Here is a 13,630-nt window from a genome sequence, read left to right on the forward strand (position 1 = left end):
TTCCCTTCCTAATAATTCCCAGCATGGCATTGGCCTTTTTTATTGCAAACGCACACTGTCTTGACATTTTCAGTGAATTATCTACCACGACCCCAAGATCTCTCTCTTGGTCAGTCTCTGCCAGTTCACACCCCATCAACTTGTATTTGTAGCTGGGATTCTTGGCCCCAATGTGCATTACTTTGCACTTGGCCACATTGAACCGCATCTGCCACGTTGACGCCCACTCACCCAGCCTCAACAGATCCCTTTGGAGTTCCTCACAATCCTCTCTGGTTCTCACCACCCTGAACAATTTAGTGTCATCCGCAAATTTGGCCACTTCACTGCTCACTCCCAACTCTAAATCATTTATGAACAAGTTAAAGAGCATGGGACCCAGTACCGAGCCCTGCGGCACCCCACTGCTTACCGTCCTCCACTGCGAAGACTGCCCATTTATACTCACTCTCTGCTTCCTATTACTCAGCCAGTTTTTGATCCACAAGAGGACCTGTCCTTTTACTCCATGACTCTCAAGCTTTCTAAGGAGTCTTTGATGAGGAACTTTATCAAAAAGCTTTCTGGAAGTCAAGGTAAACAACATCTATCGGGTCTCCTTTGTCCACAAGTTTGTTTACCCCCTCAAAGAAATGTAACAGGTTAGTGAGGCAAGATCTTCCCTTACAGAACCCATGCTGAGTCTTCCTCAATAACCCGTGTTCATCAATGTGCCTACTCATTCTGTCCTTGATAATGGTTTCTACCAACTTTCCCGGTATTGAAGTCAGACTGACTGGCCTGTAATTTCCTGGATCCCCTCTGGAACCCTTTTTAAAGATGGGGATGACATTTGCTACCTTCCAGTCCTCAGGAACAGAGGCAGATTTCAATGAAAGATTACAGATTTTTGTTAGAAGATCCACAAGTTCAACTTTGAGTTCTTTCAGAACTCTCGGATGTATGCCATCTGGACCCGGTGACTTATTAATTTTTAATTTGTCTATTAGTTGTAGGACCTCCTCTTTTGTCACCTCAATCTGACTCAGGTCTTTCAACACCCCTTCCAATATTAGTGGTTCTGGGGCGGGCAAACACTTCTCATCTTCCACGGTGAAGACGGAGGCAAAAAATGCATTCAGCTTCTCAGCCATTTCCCCATCCTCCTTCAGTAATCCTTTTACCCCATGGAGTAAGTTCCCATCTGCCTGCCATTGGCATGACATGGGTGGGTGCAGGGGGGGGGGGGTTTGACAGCCTCTCGGGCACAGGCTTTCCACCTCCCCTCCTGGTCATGTGCAACAGACTGGCCAATCCTGTGGTCCTGTGCTGCCCCTTCCCTCATGCCCACTCATCCAGCTGCACTCCATTCCCCTCCCTGCCTGGTGTAACTTCTCCCCTTTGGAAGCTGACCAGGTCCGCCCACGTTAGTTCTACATTCAGGCGGGGCTATGCGGAGGTACTCAGGGTTGGACTGCTCAATACTATACAATATCTAGCTCAATATATTCCAAATGAATCAAGTCTGACTGCACCTCTGCAAGCCCTGCTGAAAAATGATGCAACCTTGTTGAAAAACAATGGGGGCCTGAACAGCAGGAAGCTTAGCTTAAACAGTCTCAAACACAACTGCTCCAGAATTTGGATACTTCAATCCTGGAGAACAATTGGAGGTTCAAGCAAATGTTATCTAAAGATGGTTTGGGAGCAATCCTGTTTCAACAGCAGCAACCTATTATTTATGCTTCAAGAGTACTGACACAGACCGAGTGAAACTATGCACAAATTGAAAAGGAACTTCTAGCAATTCTTTTTGTCATGACTTCATTCCACCAGTATGCGTTTGGTATTTAAATGATAGTCCAGTCAGACCACTAACTCCCGGAAGTGATTTTGACCAAGGCTATTGGAAAGGCTCCAGCACAACTACAAAGGATACAATTACAGCTCCAAAAATGACATCCTGTTCACTTACACTAAGGGCAAGGACATGCTGGTCGCAGACACTCTTTTTAGAGCTACTACACTCCCTCTGCCCTCTACACCTGATCCCATTTACAGTCAACTGCAAGGCCATTTACATGGCCATGATCCCATTTACAGTCAACTGCAAGGATGGACCATGAATTACAGGCTCTCAGAGCCCTGCATCATCATGGATGGCCATGTTGGGGAAAGCAAGTTAAACTGGACCTTTAGACCTTATTGGCCTCTTAAGGATCAAATCAGGATTGAACATTACTTACTCATGCTTGGCCTAAAATACTGATTTTCCAAGGTGCATGTTCTCACATGCTGGCCTTGCTTCACTCTTTCCATCAAGGTATGCAAAAAGCATAGCCTTGTTAAATCATGTATTGGCCTAACAGGAATGCTCACATAGAGCAATGGATTGAACACTGTAAACCATGTCAGGAATTTCAGTCTAGCAACTGCAGGGAGCCAATAATCTCCCATGAGATCCCAGAATTACCCTGGTTCAAGTTGACAACTGATATTTTAGACCTCAATGGCCAGTGCTATCTTATAGTTGTTGACTATTATTCCAAATACCCTGAGCTTCTGCTGCTACCTGAGACGACAGCTGACATGGTTGTGGTCAAGATGAAAGCACTTTTTGCTTGCCATGGTATTCCTAAGAGCTCGTTTGCTACCATGTCCCAATTGTGAGTTCAGTGATGAAACAGTTTGCATCTGATTGGGGTTTCTCTATTACTCACTCCTGTCCTAACTATTCCCAATCCAATGGTCAGGCTGAATGCATGGTTCAAACCATCAAATGCATGTTCAAAAAGCTTTACTAGATGTTTTAGATCTTCATTTGCCCTTCTCAACTCCAGGAACATATCTGTTTCAGGTCTAGAGTACTCCCCCAACAGCTTCTTACAGGAAGGCTTTTATGCAGCATTCTACCAGCTACATCAGCAGTAGGGATGGAGATTAAACGAACAACAAACCGTGATCACAAAACGAACTGCCTTTTTCTTTGGTGGTTTGTTTGGTTTGGTTTTGCAGTTTTTCCAGACAGCCTGATCAATTCCTAGGCAACACTAGGGTGGACTTCTGGGAGTCCTAGAAACACCCATAGTAGTTGTCCATAGCTTGATTGGCAGCTTGGGAAGCCAATTGTGGAGCTCCCATTCTGCTCTATGGGAACAGACACCCTGACTCAGCTGCTTTCACTTTGCAGCATGAAGAGAGCTGAAGCTGAGCTTTCCTGAGGGTACCTGCTTTGGGAGGGATATAGCTTAAACATTCCAAATCTAATCTTCACCAAACTTGGAGGCCGGGTGGAGAAGAGCCTGCTGAAGACTCCCAGTGAGTTAGGCATCTCTAGCTCATGTGGGGGGGGGGGGGGCTGTTCTACGCCTCCTGAACCAAATGAACCATGAACCAGTTCAAGAAATCAAACAAACCAAAAATCAACATGAACCACTGGTTTGGGCAACCAAACGAACCATGAACCACCGTTTTTCCAGTTCATGTCCATTCCTAATCAGCAGTTTTAACACCCAGACTGCCATCTGCAGTTCCACAGAAGCTGAAGGCCCTTCAGTGATGACAAAAGTTCTGCTATGACAAATGGGCCATGTCCCTTCCATCCCTGCAAATGGAGGAGAGGATGCAGATACATTCAGGATGGGTAACAACAATGGTTACAGGAAAGAAGATTAAACTATGTTCTGATACTGTTGAAACAGTGAATGTAAACAAACATGTATAGGAAGAATAGAAGACATTTGAGAAAAGATGGTTCCTTTGCACCTCCAGAATCTGCTGCTGTGCCTGATCATGCTATCTCAGAACCAATCCCAGCTGATGTTCTAGACCTGTCTGGAGAAGAGGATCATAGCACTTCAGATGTGCTCCCAGCACCTGATGACTTCTCCCCAGCTGAAAGTGTACAAAGAGCAGGCAGGTGGTCAGGTTGCCTGCTATGTTTAAGGACTGTGATGGGTTATCAGTAAAGGTGAATCCCAGTGGTGAGTCGAGTGCTAGCAACCTGACTCCACATTTTTGTAGTATTTGAGTTGTACTAACAAAACAAAAGTAGAGAAAGGGGATGTGGTATATTTATTGTACATATGTAATGGAACAGTCTGATCCCCCCAATATCTGTGTGATTAGTTTGGTTCTATTGGGAGGAGCTCTTGTTTCAGTTTTGTTTGTTAGCTGTAGTCACTGGTCATGGGGGTTGTTCCCTTGCAAATAAATGGTTGATATTTTGAGCCAGCTCTTCTGTACTGAATGGACCTGAGAACTGGTGCCTGAGTGAGTATTCTAACCTGGGAACCCCACAGCCATAGGGGGACATCGCACTGGTGACCCATTGCCAATCTGAGTAGACCTAGGGGGAAGAGAAGGTTGAGAGGTGGGTGGCACAAAATCATCCAGTGCAAATAATGATTAGGGACTTCAACCTGGGCCTCCAACAATAACTACTAACACTAATTACTACTCCATTCTGGCTCTTGGGTCAGAGTCCAACGAATTGTAGGTATACGTTTGCAAAGAAAACTTTGGAGAAAACTTACCTCACAACTACAATAATTCAAATATCTTTATCCCAAACTTTGAAAATGAATAGTGTTTAGCAGGAGTTCCAACTTCCAAGTGGGACCAAGAGTTCTTCCAGAATTTCAACTGATCACCAGACTACAGAGTTCAGTTCCCCTGGCAGCTGCAGAGGCCATAATCTATTGTATACCATGAATTCTAGGAGGAACAGAAGTCCTAGAGTGACATCTCCTCAGCTGAGCTCCATCTCGCCCCTCTGTAAATGTCACCCTCCCCAGGCACTGCCCCCAAGCCAGAGTTGGCAACTATAGTCTTTAGACATGAAACCTCAGATAGCACAATCTTCAGACAAGCAAAGTTGTTTGAATATATTGTTTACAGAAACAGTTTAAAGCAGAAACAGTTATAGAAAATTAACACTTAATTTTTTAGAATGGACACATTTATAAAGTTTAATACTAGAAACCTGTAAAAAAATACCATCCCTTGGGAGGTAGTACCCTTCTATGTTCACGGCAGGTTTTTTCTTAAAAGTAATAATTCATACTTAATTGCATTCCATTGACCTTTGGTCCTGTGTGGCAGGGTGTCATGCATTTGGATCTTGCCCAGGAGCAATACTTTGTAGATTAGAACCATTTTAGTCATTTTTTAAAAATCGCTACTGAATACTACAGAATATGTAAAGGCAGTCAGCCCATCTGAAGCAGGAGCCGACCTGACAGCGTGCACCTGCCAGCTGCTGGGGAGGAGGCCTGCTCCTTCTCAAGTGTCTCATATAAATGAATGGCAGCAGCTACTGCACAAGAGCAAAAAGAAGCAGCTGAAAACACATTGCTACACATTTGTCATTCAGATTACAGTGCTATGAGAAATCCTGGTTCATGCTCTGGGTGAAGAACCTGCAGTAAATTCTCAGCCTTACTTGGTTCACAGAGTCATGTTAGCAACAAATCCATTCAGTAGATCTGCCCTGTAGCTCAATTGTTCTCACTACAATGCAACTAACTGAGTTTCTATAACTATTTTAGGGGATGTTTGCCATGACAAAATGGAAATGCAAATTACTTTTATGCCTAAAAGTTAAACATGACATGGATGAATAATGCAGTAATAAGTCAGAAAACATTGCCAAGTTCCCCTGAAGTAACTATATGGGTGTATATTTCTTATACTATGTTTTCAGACCTGGATGCGAGTTGCAAAAACATTCCCATGATGTTCAATTGTAACAAGGAAAACAGATTTTATTACCCTGGATGTCCTCCAAGACATCTGGGATATATTACATTCCTCCCCCCACTTTTTAAAAGTATTATTTATTAGTATTCTAAACAGAATTGCAATAAGCTCACAAGAACGCACGTTATTTTAAAATATTGTTTTCAAAAGATTTTAGACTAGCAAGGATTATGGATTTCTTATGTACATACCTAACATGCACCTCCCGGCCATTTTCCAGTTTGTGGCAACAGCCTCAGGGCATGGGCAGAGCACCAGGCTGCCAGGAGGTGCACATTCCTACCTGGGTGAGTCTGTGCTAGCCTGGCGGGGGCAGGGCAAGGGCGCTGTGGGACAGCGGCTGGCAGGTGCACGCCGTCGGGTCGGCTCCTGCTTACACCGGCCGGACTTCTTTGTGGCTCTGCTGCCGCCCATGCCTCCCTGCAGGCCGAGTGGGGGGGGGGGCGCCAGAGCAGCGAGTCCCTACTGGGCTTCACAGGGAGGCCGCTTCATCCTTCCCCGCTGGCTCTCTCTCACTCTTTTACTCCCAATGGAGGGGCCCTACAGAGGGAACAGGGTTTCAATAGAGGGGCCAGGCCCCCCCGGACTCCCTGGCTACAGGCCTGTTTTACCTTGTGGACCATCTTGAGAACCATTTTTGCCATGAGATGGAATAGAAATCAGTCAGTCAGTCAATCAGTTATGTGTGGGGTTCAGAAGAATTCATAAGAATATGAACTTTATGTACAGAACCACATTGCCTTTGGTGGTGAAAAATGCTCTCAAATCGCAGTTAACTCATGGCAACCCTGTGGAGTTTTTATCCTACTGCAAAATAGTCGCAGTGGCTCTGTTCACACAAAGTCAGACTCTCTGGCTTATGGCCATGGCTATTTTTTATTTTGACCAGTGGCATAGATTTTTGCTTCATGGTGATCTATAGTGATTGCCTGTGCCTGAGTCAGAGACAGATTGTCCACCAGGTGCCCTTATGTTATTAAGTAGTGGGAAAGAGGCAGAAGGCACCAAAATTAGCCCTGTCAGTGCCCTGCCCACACACCTATGTCATTGGAGTTTGCTGGCTCAAGTAGCATTACTGAGCAGTGCCCTTGACCCCAGTGGGCAGGCTGCGGTGATTCTGTTCATGCCCGCTCTGCATTCATCAGAAGCAAGGGTGGGCCCTCTTTCTCCTTCCCTCCCCCCTCTGTTGGGGGGCAGGGCCATGGTTGGAGCCTTTTTCCAGGGTTGTGTTTGTATTCCAGTCTGCCCCAGTGGTAGGTATGGAGCCAAAAATCCTTTATTACTGACCTACCACTCTTGCAGGGGAAATCAGCTATTTGGGTGGTGGTAGACATGTTTTCCAGTTTTTTGGAAGGTTGTGTGTTGGGCAGGTTCTTTGTAGAGATGTAAATCGTATTCCCGACCCTTAGTTCCCACAGTTTGGTATTGTTTTTGTCATATTGTTTTTTTATAAGTCATTTTGGCTCTCTAAAGCTCCTTTTGAATTTGGCTCCAGCCATCTGCTATTTTACTTCACCAATCATAAAACTTGGTGGAGGCCTGTGGATCTTGTCCCCCCGGCAGTTCTGGAAATGGCTTGGATTCATAGCTGTTTACCACCATGAAAGGAGTGGCACTGTAGAACTGTGAACACTGTTGTAAGCATATTCAGCAAAGGGAAGGAGGGATACCAAGTCAGTTTGCTGGAACGACACGTAACAGCACAAGAATTGTTCAAGAATTGCGTTCGTACGTTCCATTTGTCCGTCCATCTGGGGGTGGTAGGCAGAGTCCCTTTACTTGTGCAGATTTGGGTGGGTGAGTGCTGGGTGGGTAGGGTAGCCTATTTGGGGTTGGGGTTAAGTTCTGCTGGGGGTGGGGGGGCCTGGGGTGGGGTGGTTTTGCTAATTTGCCCATATCTTAATTTAGTGAGAGGACTTTTTAAAGTGCAGTGTCCTTTTACTTCTCCTGATTTGGGTGGCTTGGATTTCTTGGGGTTAGGGTGAAGGGTTTTTTTTTTGGGGGGGGGGGAGTTCCTGTATTATTAAAAGTTGAGTTTTTTACTGTTTCATTGTTTGATTTGTTGCTGCTGTGTTACTTTTATCTTCAGGTTATTGGGGGGGGTGCTGTTTGGCCTAATTTTCATTGTTTAAAAGGCCACTTTTCTTCCCCTTTTCTGGTTCTGGTTTTAGGGGTGGGGGTGTTGTTGTTGACTGACTTTGTGTTGCAGAATGATGTTGAGCTAGGTGTGGTGGTCCACCACCACTTCTCTTGTTTGAGAGACTAGAGTTGTGTTGTTTGGGGCAGGGAAGCTGGCACCTGGGTGAGAGACCCAGAGGCAGCAGGCTTTTTGTGGTTTGCCAGCTCTCCCCGTGTTGTTTGGGGCAGGGCTGGAGAGCTGGCACCTGTAGATTGTGTTGTTTGGGGCAGGGAAGCTGGCACCTGGGTGAGAGACCCAGAGGCAGCAGGCTTTTTGTGGTTTGCCAGCTCTCCCCGTGTTGTTTGGGGCAGGGCTGGAGAGCTGGCACCTGTAGATTGTGTTGTTTGGGGCAGGGAAGCTGGCACCTGGGTGAGAGACCCAGAGGCAGCAGGCTTTTTGTGGTTTGCCAGCTCTCCCCGTGTTGTTTGGGGCAGGGCTGGAGAGCTGGCATCTGGGTTTGCTGCAGCCAGGTCTGCAGAGCAGACCTTGAGCAGATTGTGTTTTGTACTGCCACGACGTTGGCAACTGGGTTTTTATTGGTGCCAGGCCTGCAGGGTTCATAGATTAGATAGAGGGATGTAGTGCATTTGGGGCCTATAGAGATTCTCTGGTGTGAAGTTAGGTTTGGCTTTGGGTGCCCCAGGAATTGGACCCCCTGGTCCAATTTTTTTTTGGCCTTGTGGGTTTTGTGTGGGACAGTCCCCTGAAGCTGCACAGCAGTTTGGGGGGCTCTCCTCAAAACCTCCTGCTCCCCAGAGCCACTTTTCCCACGACAATTGCAGTGAGGAAGTGGCTCTAATTGGTTTTTTCTCACCATTGGGAGCAGTGTTCCTTTTGGGGTGCCCACAGATGGGTGCTGTCTTTTGGGGCCAGGGGGGTTGCATGCTGGGGAGTCCCCTGAAGCTGCCCTGCAGTTTTGGGGCCTCTCCCTCAAACCCCGCTCTGGCCAGAGTCACTTTCCCCACAGCAATTGTAGTGGAGGAAGTGGCTAATTGGGCTTTCCCCATCATTGTTGGCAATGGGCCTTTTGGGGAGCCCAAAGATAGGGACCCCCTGGCCCAATCTTTTTGGGACTTGGGGGGGTTGGAGGGGAGAGTCCCCTGCAGGTCCTCTGCAAATTTGGGGGCTCTCCCTCAAACCCCCTGCCCCCCAGTAGCCTCTAATTATGCCCTATGTTGCCATTGATTTCAATGGCCCTTAGGGTGTAATGATGGAATAGGGGCACCCTCTTTGGGTGCCCCTGGAATGGGATCCCCTGGCCCAATCTTTTTGGGACTTGGGGGGGTTGGAGGGGAGAGTCCCCTTCAGGTCCCCTGCGAATTTGGGGGCTCTCCCTCAAACCCCCTCCCCTCCAGGCGGCTTCAATTATACCCTATTTGCCATTGATTTCAATGGCCCATAGGGTATAATGATGGAATAGGGGCACCCTCTTTGGGTGCCCCTGGAATGGGATCCCCTGGCCCAATCTTTTTGGGACTTGGGGGGGTTGGAGGGGAGAGTCCCCTGCAGGTTCCCTGCAATTTTGGGGGCTCTCCCTCAAACCCCCCCCCTCCAGGCGGCTTCAAATATACCCTATTTGCCATTGATTTCAATGGCCCATAGGGTATAATAGGGCCGTATATTCGGTAATAGCCGTGCATCTACCGTATATGCGGCTATTCCGAATACGGTATTCAGTAGTGCATGGGGAATCCGAATTTTTTTCCCCGTGTACTTCCGAATCCGTGTAAATCCGAATATTTTTTTTTTGCACATCCCTAGTCGTGAGCAGAGCTTAGGACTGCAGTACTGCAGCTTTAACACTCTGCGCCACAGGGCTCTTCTAGGTAACAAACCACACTCTTAAACAGGAATTCTCTCAGTGCCTCATCGATGACATTCATAAAGACTCCAGGGGCCCCCTTCAGCCCAAACGGCATCACCAAGTATTCATACTGGGCCAATGGTGTGTTGAAAGCCATTTTCCATTCATCTCCCTCCTTGATGCGCACACGAAAGCATGCATCTTTCAAATCCAGTTTGGTGAACACCCGGCCCTGAGAGACCTCAGTTAGCAGGTCTTTGATCAATGGCAGCAGATAAGCATTACTCATTGAAATCGTATTCAAGCCCCTATAGACAGTGCAAAGCCTCAGGCTTCCATCCTTTTTCTTCCTGAAAAGGATGGGGGCTGCGTGGGGGGATTGAGTGGGGCAAATGAAACCCCATTTCAAGTTCAGTTTGATAAACCATTTCAGTTTCTCCTGCTCATCCTTGCTCATCGAATACAATTTAGCTTTAGGGAGGGGCTCCCCTTCCACTAACTCGATTGCGCAGTCGGTAGGCCTGTGCAATGGGAGGGGGGGCATCAGCTTCCCGAGTCTCAAACACGCCCATGAAGTCACTGTATTCCACCGGCACCTTGGCACTCTCCACTTTGACAACACACACCCTTTCCAGTTGGGGCGGGGGTTCCGGGCCCAACTTTTTGTCCCAGATGTGTCTTTGGTAGTCTGGGTCCTGAAAATTGACGGCGTGCCCACTTCACAAATGGGTCATGGTCTGCTAGCCACTCTAACCCTAGGACCACCTGGAACTTGGCTGAAGAGGCAACTACAAATCACCTCCATTCCCAGTGGGGCCCCACCCCTAGTAAACAAGTCTCAGTCTGTTGGGTGCAAGGCTCCCCCTTCATCAGTTCCCCGTCCATCTGCTCAAATAGTAGGGGGCAGGGCAGAGCCTTCAGGCCCAGGCCCAATATTTCTGTCACCCTGGGGGACAACAAATCTTTTGAACAGCCCAAGTCTAATAGGGCCCTCACATGAATCAACCTCTGGGTTAGGGGGTTCACCAGGGTAATGGGTACATAATACAAAGTTCCAGAAATTCTCACCCTCAGCGGCACAGGTGTTTGGGAGACCTGCTGGTGCATGCCCTTCACAGCAACTCGTTGGCGTTTCTTGCCAGTTGTTCATCTCTGCTCTCTTGTGGTGACTCCTCTGGAGAATCTCCTAGATACTCCAAGAGGGATACTTCGCCCCGGGTGGGTTTCTGGGCTAGCTTCTTCTTTCTGTCCTCCTTCTTGGCACTGGAGGCACCGGGCACATGGGGACCACTAGGGCATTTGTTGGCCAATTGGTCCCCCCCCCCCCCGCCACAATGGAAGCAGTCTCTGCTTGATCCTCCTCTCATGTTCCCCAGTGGTTTCATTGCTTGTTTTCCCGGAGTGAGTTCTCTTTGCTCTTTTTCACCTCGTTGCTTGCGGTGCAGGGCTACCATATTCTGGCGTTCCTCAACCTCGCAGGCTAGTTGAAACCACTCTCCCAGGGTCTGCAGCGCCCCACCTTCAGCACTTCAGCAAACACAGTAGAATTTAACCCTGTTTGAACTTCCAGAAAGCTTTTGATAAAGTTCCTCATCAAAGGCTCCTTAGAAAGCTTGAGAGTCATGAAGTAAAAGGACAGGTCCTCTTGTGGATCAAAAACTGGCTGAGTAATAGGAAGCAGAGAGTGAGTATAAATGGGCAGTCTTCGCAGTGGAGGACAGTAAGCAGTGGGGTGCCGCAGGGCTCGGTACTGGGTCCCATGCTCTTTAACTTGTTCATAAATGATTTAGAGTTGGGAGTGAGCAGTGAAGTGGCCAAGTTTGCGGATGACACTAAATTGTTCAGGGTGGTGAGAACCAGAGAGGATTGTGAGGAACTCCAAAGGGATCTGTTGAGGCTGGGTGAGTGGGCGTCAACGTGGCAGATGCGGTTCAATGTGGCCAAGTGCAAAGTAATGCACATTGGGGCCAAGAATCCCAGCTACAAATACAAGTTGATGGGGTGTGAACTGGCAGAGACTGACCAAGAGAGAGATCTTGGGGTCGTGGTAGATAACTCACTGAAAATGTCAAGACAGTGTGCGTTTGCAATAAAAAAGGCCAACGCCATGCTGGGAACTATTAGGAAGGGAATTGAAAACAAATCATCCAGTATCATAATGCCCCTGTATAAATCGATGGTGCGGTCTCATTTGGAGTACTGTGTGCAGTTCTGGTCGCCGCACCTCAAGAAGGATATTATAGCATTGGAGAAAGTCCAGAGAAGGGCAACTAGAATGATTAAAGGGCTGGAGCACTTTCCCTATGAAGAAAGGTTGAAACACTTGGGACTCTTTAGCTTGGAGAAACGTCGACTGCGGGGTGACATGAAAGAGGTTTACAAGATAATGCATGGGATGGAGAAAGTAGAGAAAGAGGTACTTTTTTCCCTTTCTCACAATACAAAAACTCGTGGGCATTCAATTAAATTGCTAAGCAGACAGGTTAAAACGGATAAAAGGAAGTACTTCTTCACCCAAAGGGTGATTAACATGTGGAATTCACTGCCACAGGAGGTGGTGGCAGCCACAAGTATAGCCACCTTCAAGAGGGGTTTAGATAAAAATATGGAGCACAGGTCCATCAGTGGCTATTAGCCACTGTGTGTGTGTGTATATATAAAATTTTTTGCCACTGTGTGACACAGAGTGTTGGACTGGATGGGCCGTTGGCCTGATTCAACATGGCTTCTCTTATGTTCTTATGTTCTAACTGCTCCATGTGGGTCTCAGCATTCCACCTGAGTATTTTGCCTACCCAGTGTCTGAACTCCACCGTATACTCCCAGACCTTTTTGGACCCCTGCTGTAGGTCTTGGAGGGTTGAGATGGCATTGTTCTCCTGTAGTGGGTCATCAAAATGTACCCACAGTGCTCTCAGTAGTTCTCAAGCCAACGCCAATGCCGGAGGGGCAGGATTTGTACAGGGAGACATACCAGTCTGCCACAATCCCCTTTAGACAGCCCCTGATGTAGACCACCTTCGAGTCTTCTGTTGGGAAGTTGTCGGCCCACACTCTCAGATGACCTCAGATCTGCACAATAAAGTATCCGAGATTTGCCAGGTCCCCATCAAACTCTGTGTCATGTTTCTTAAAGCCCCCTGGTACCCGGGGTCCTGGTGGTCCCACCAGCGGCTGGAGGGGGTGGCACCACTTCAACTGGGGGCACCTCTGGTGGCAGTCGAGCAGGAGGTGGTTCATCGACCTGAACAGCTACTGCTTGTAGCTGACGGTCGAGTTCCTTCACCTCCCACATCAACACGTCTTGCATCGCTTGCATCTCATCTCTCATATACTGGTCCCGAGTTGCCAGGGCGTCCATCAACCACTCAGGGGCATCCATCTTGGTTCCTAATGCCCCCTGCTCACCCAGGGGTCTCCCCCACCAGGGAGCGTCCTCGGCTTCATCGTCCGACCCCCATGGATTTAGGGGTCCCACCAAGAGCGACGAGTGGAATTGAGTGCATCGAGGTACAGCTCCCAAGTCTCTCCATTCACTCGCTCCCCAGGCCCCATGATCCAGGGCCTGGTCCATCACCCCCGTTCCCAACTGTGGGGTTAGTATGGGTTGCTCCTCCTGGAGTTTCTCCTCTCCCCCCGGAGGATTCTGTGCATCCTTGGTTTCATTCGTGTCTGCTGGGTAGTTGAATGGGTTCCAAGGAATAGAGGAGTTTTTGCAATATGTCAAAATCTCTCAGATACAATAAACAGGCCATAAGTGACGGGGTCAGTCTTTGCCTTACATATATACACTCAGTAAAACTGTTAAGTTTTCAAAGGGCAGCGGGAAAGCAGAGTAGGGAATTAGCGCTGCTTTTTTGGCCCAGCCTCTTGCAGGTGTTTTTGCCTTGGTTTCCAGGGCAACCGCC

This window comes from Heteronotia binoei, chromosome 21 (genome assembly GCF_032191835.1).
Source record: "Heteronotia binoei isolate CCM8104 ecotype False Entrance Well chromosome 21, APGP_CSIRO_Hbin_v1, whole genome shotgun sequence".
Lineage (NCBI taxonomy): Eukaryota > Metazoa > Chordata > Lepidosauria > Squamata > Gekkonidae > Heteronotia > Heteronotia binoei.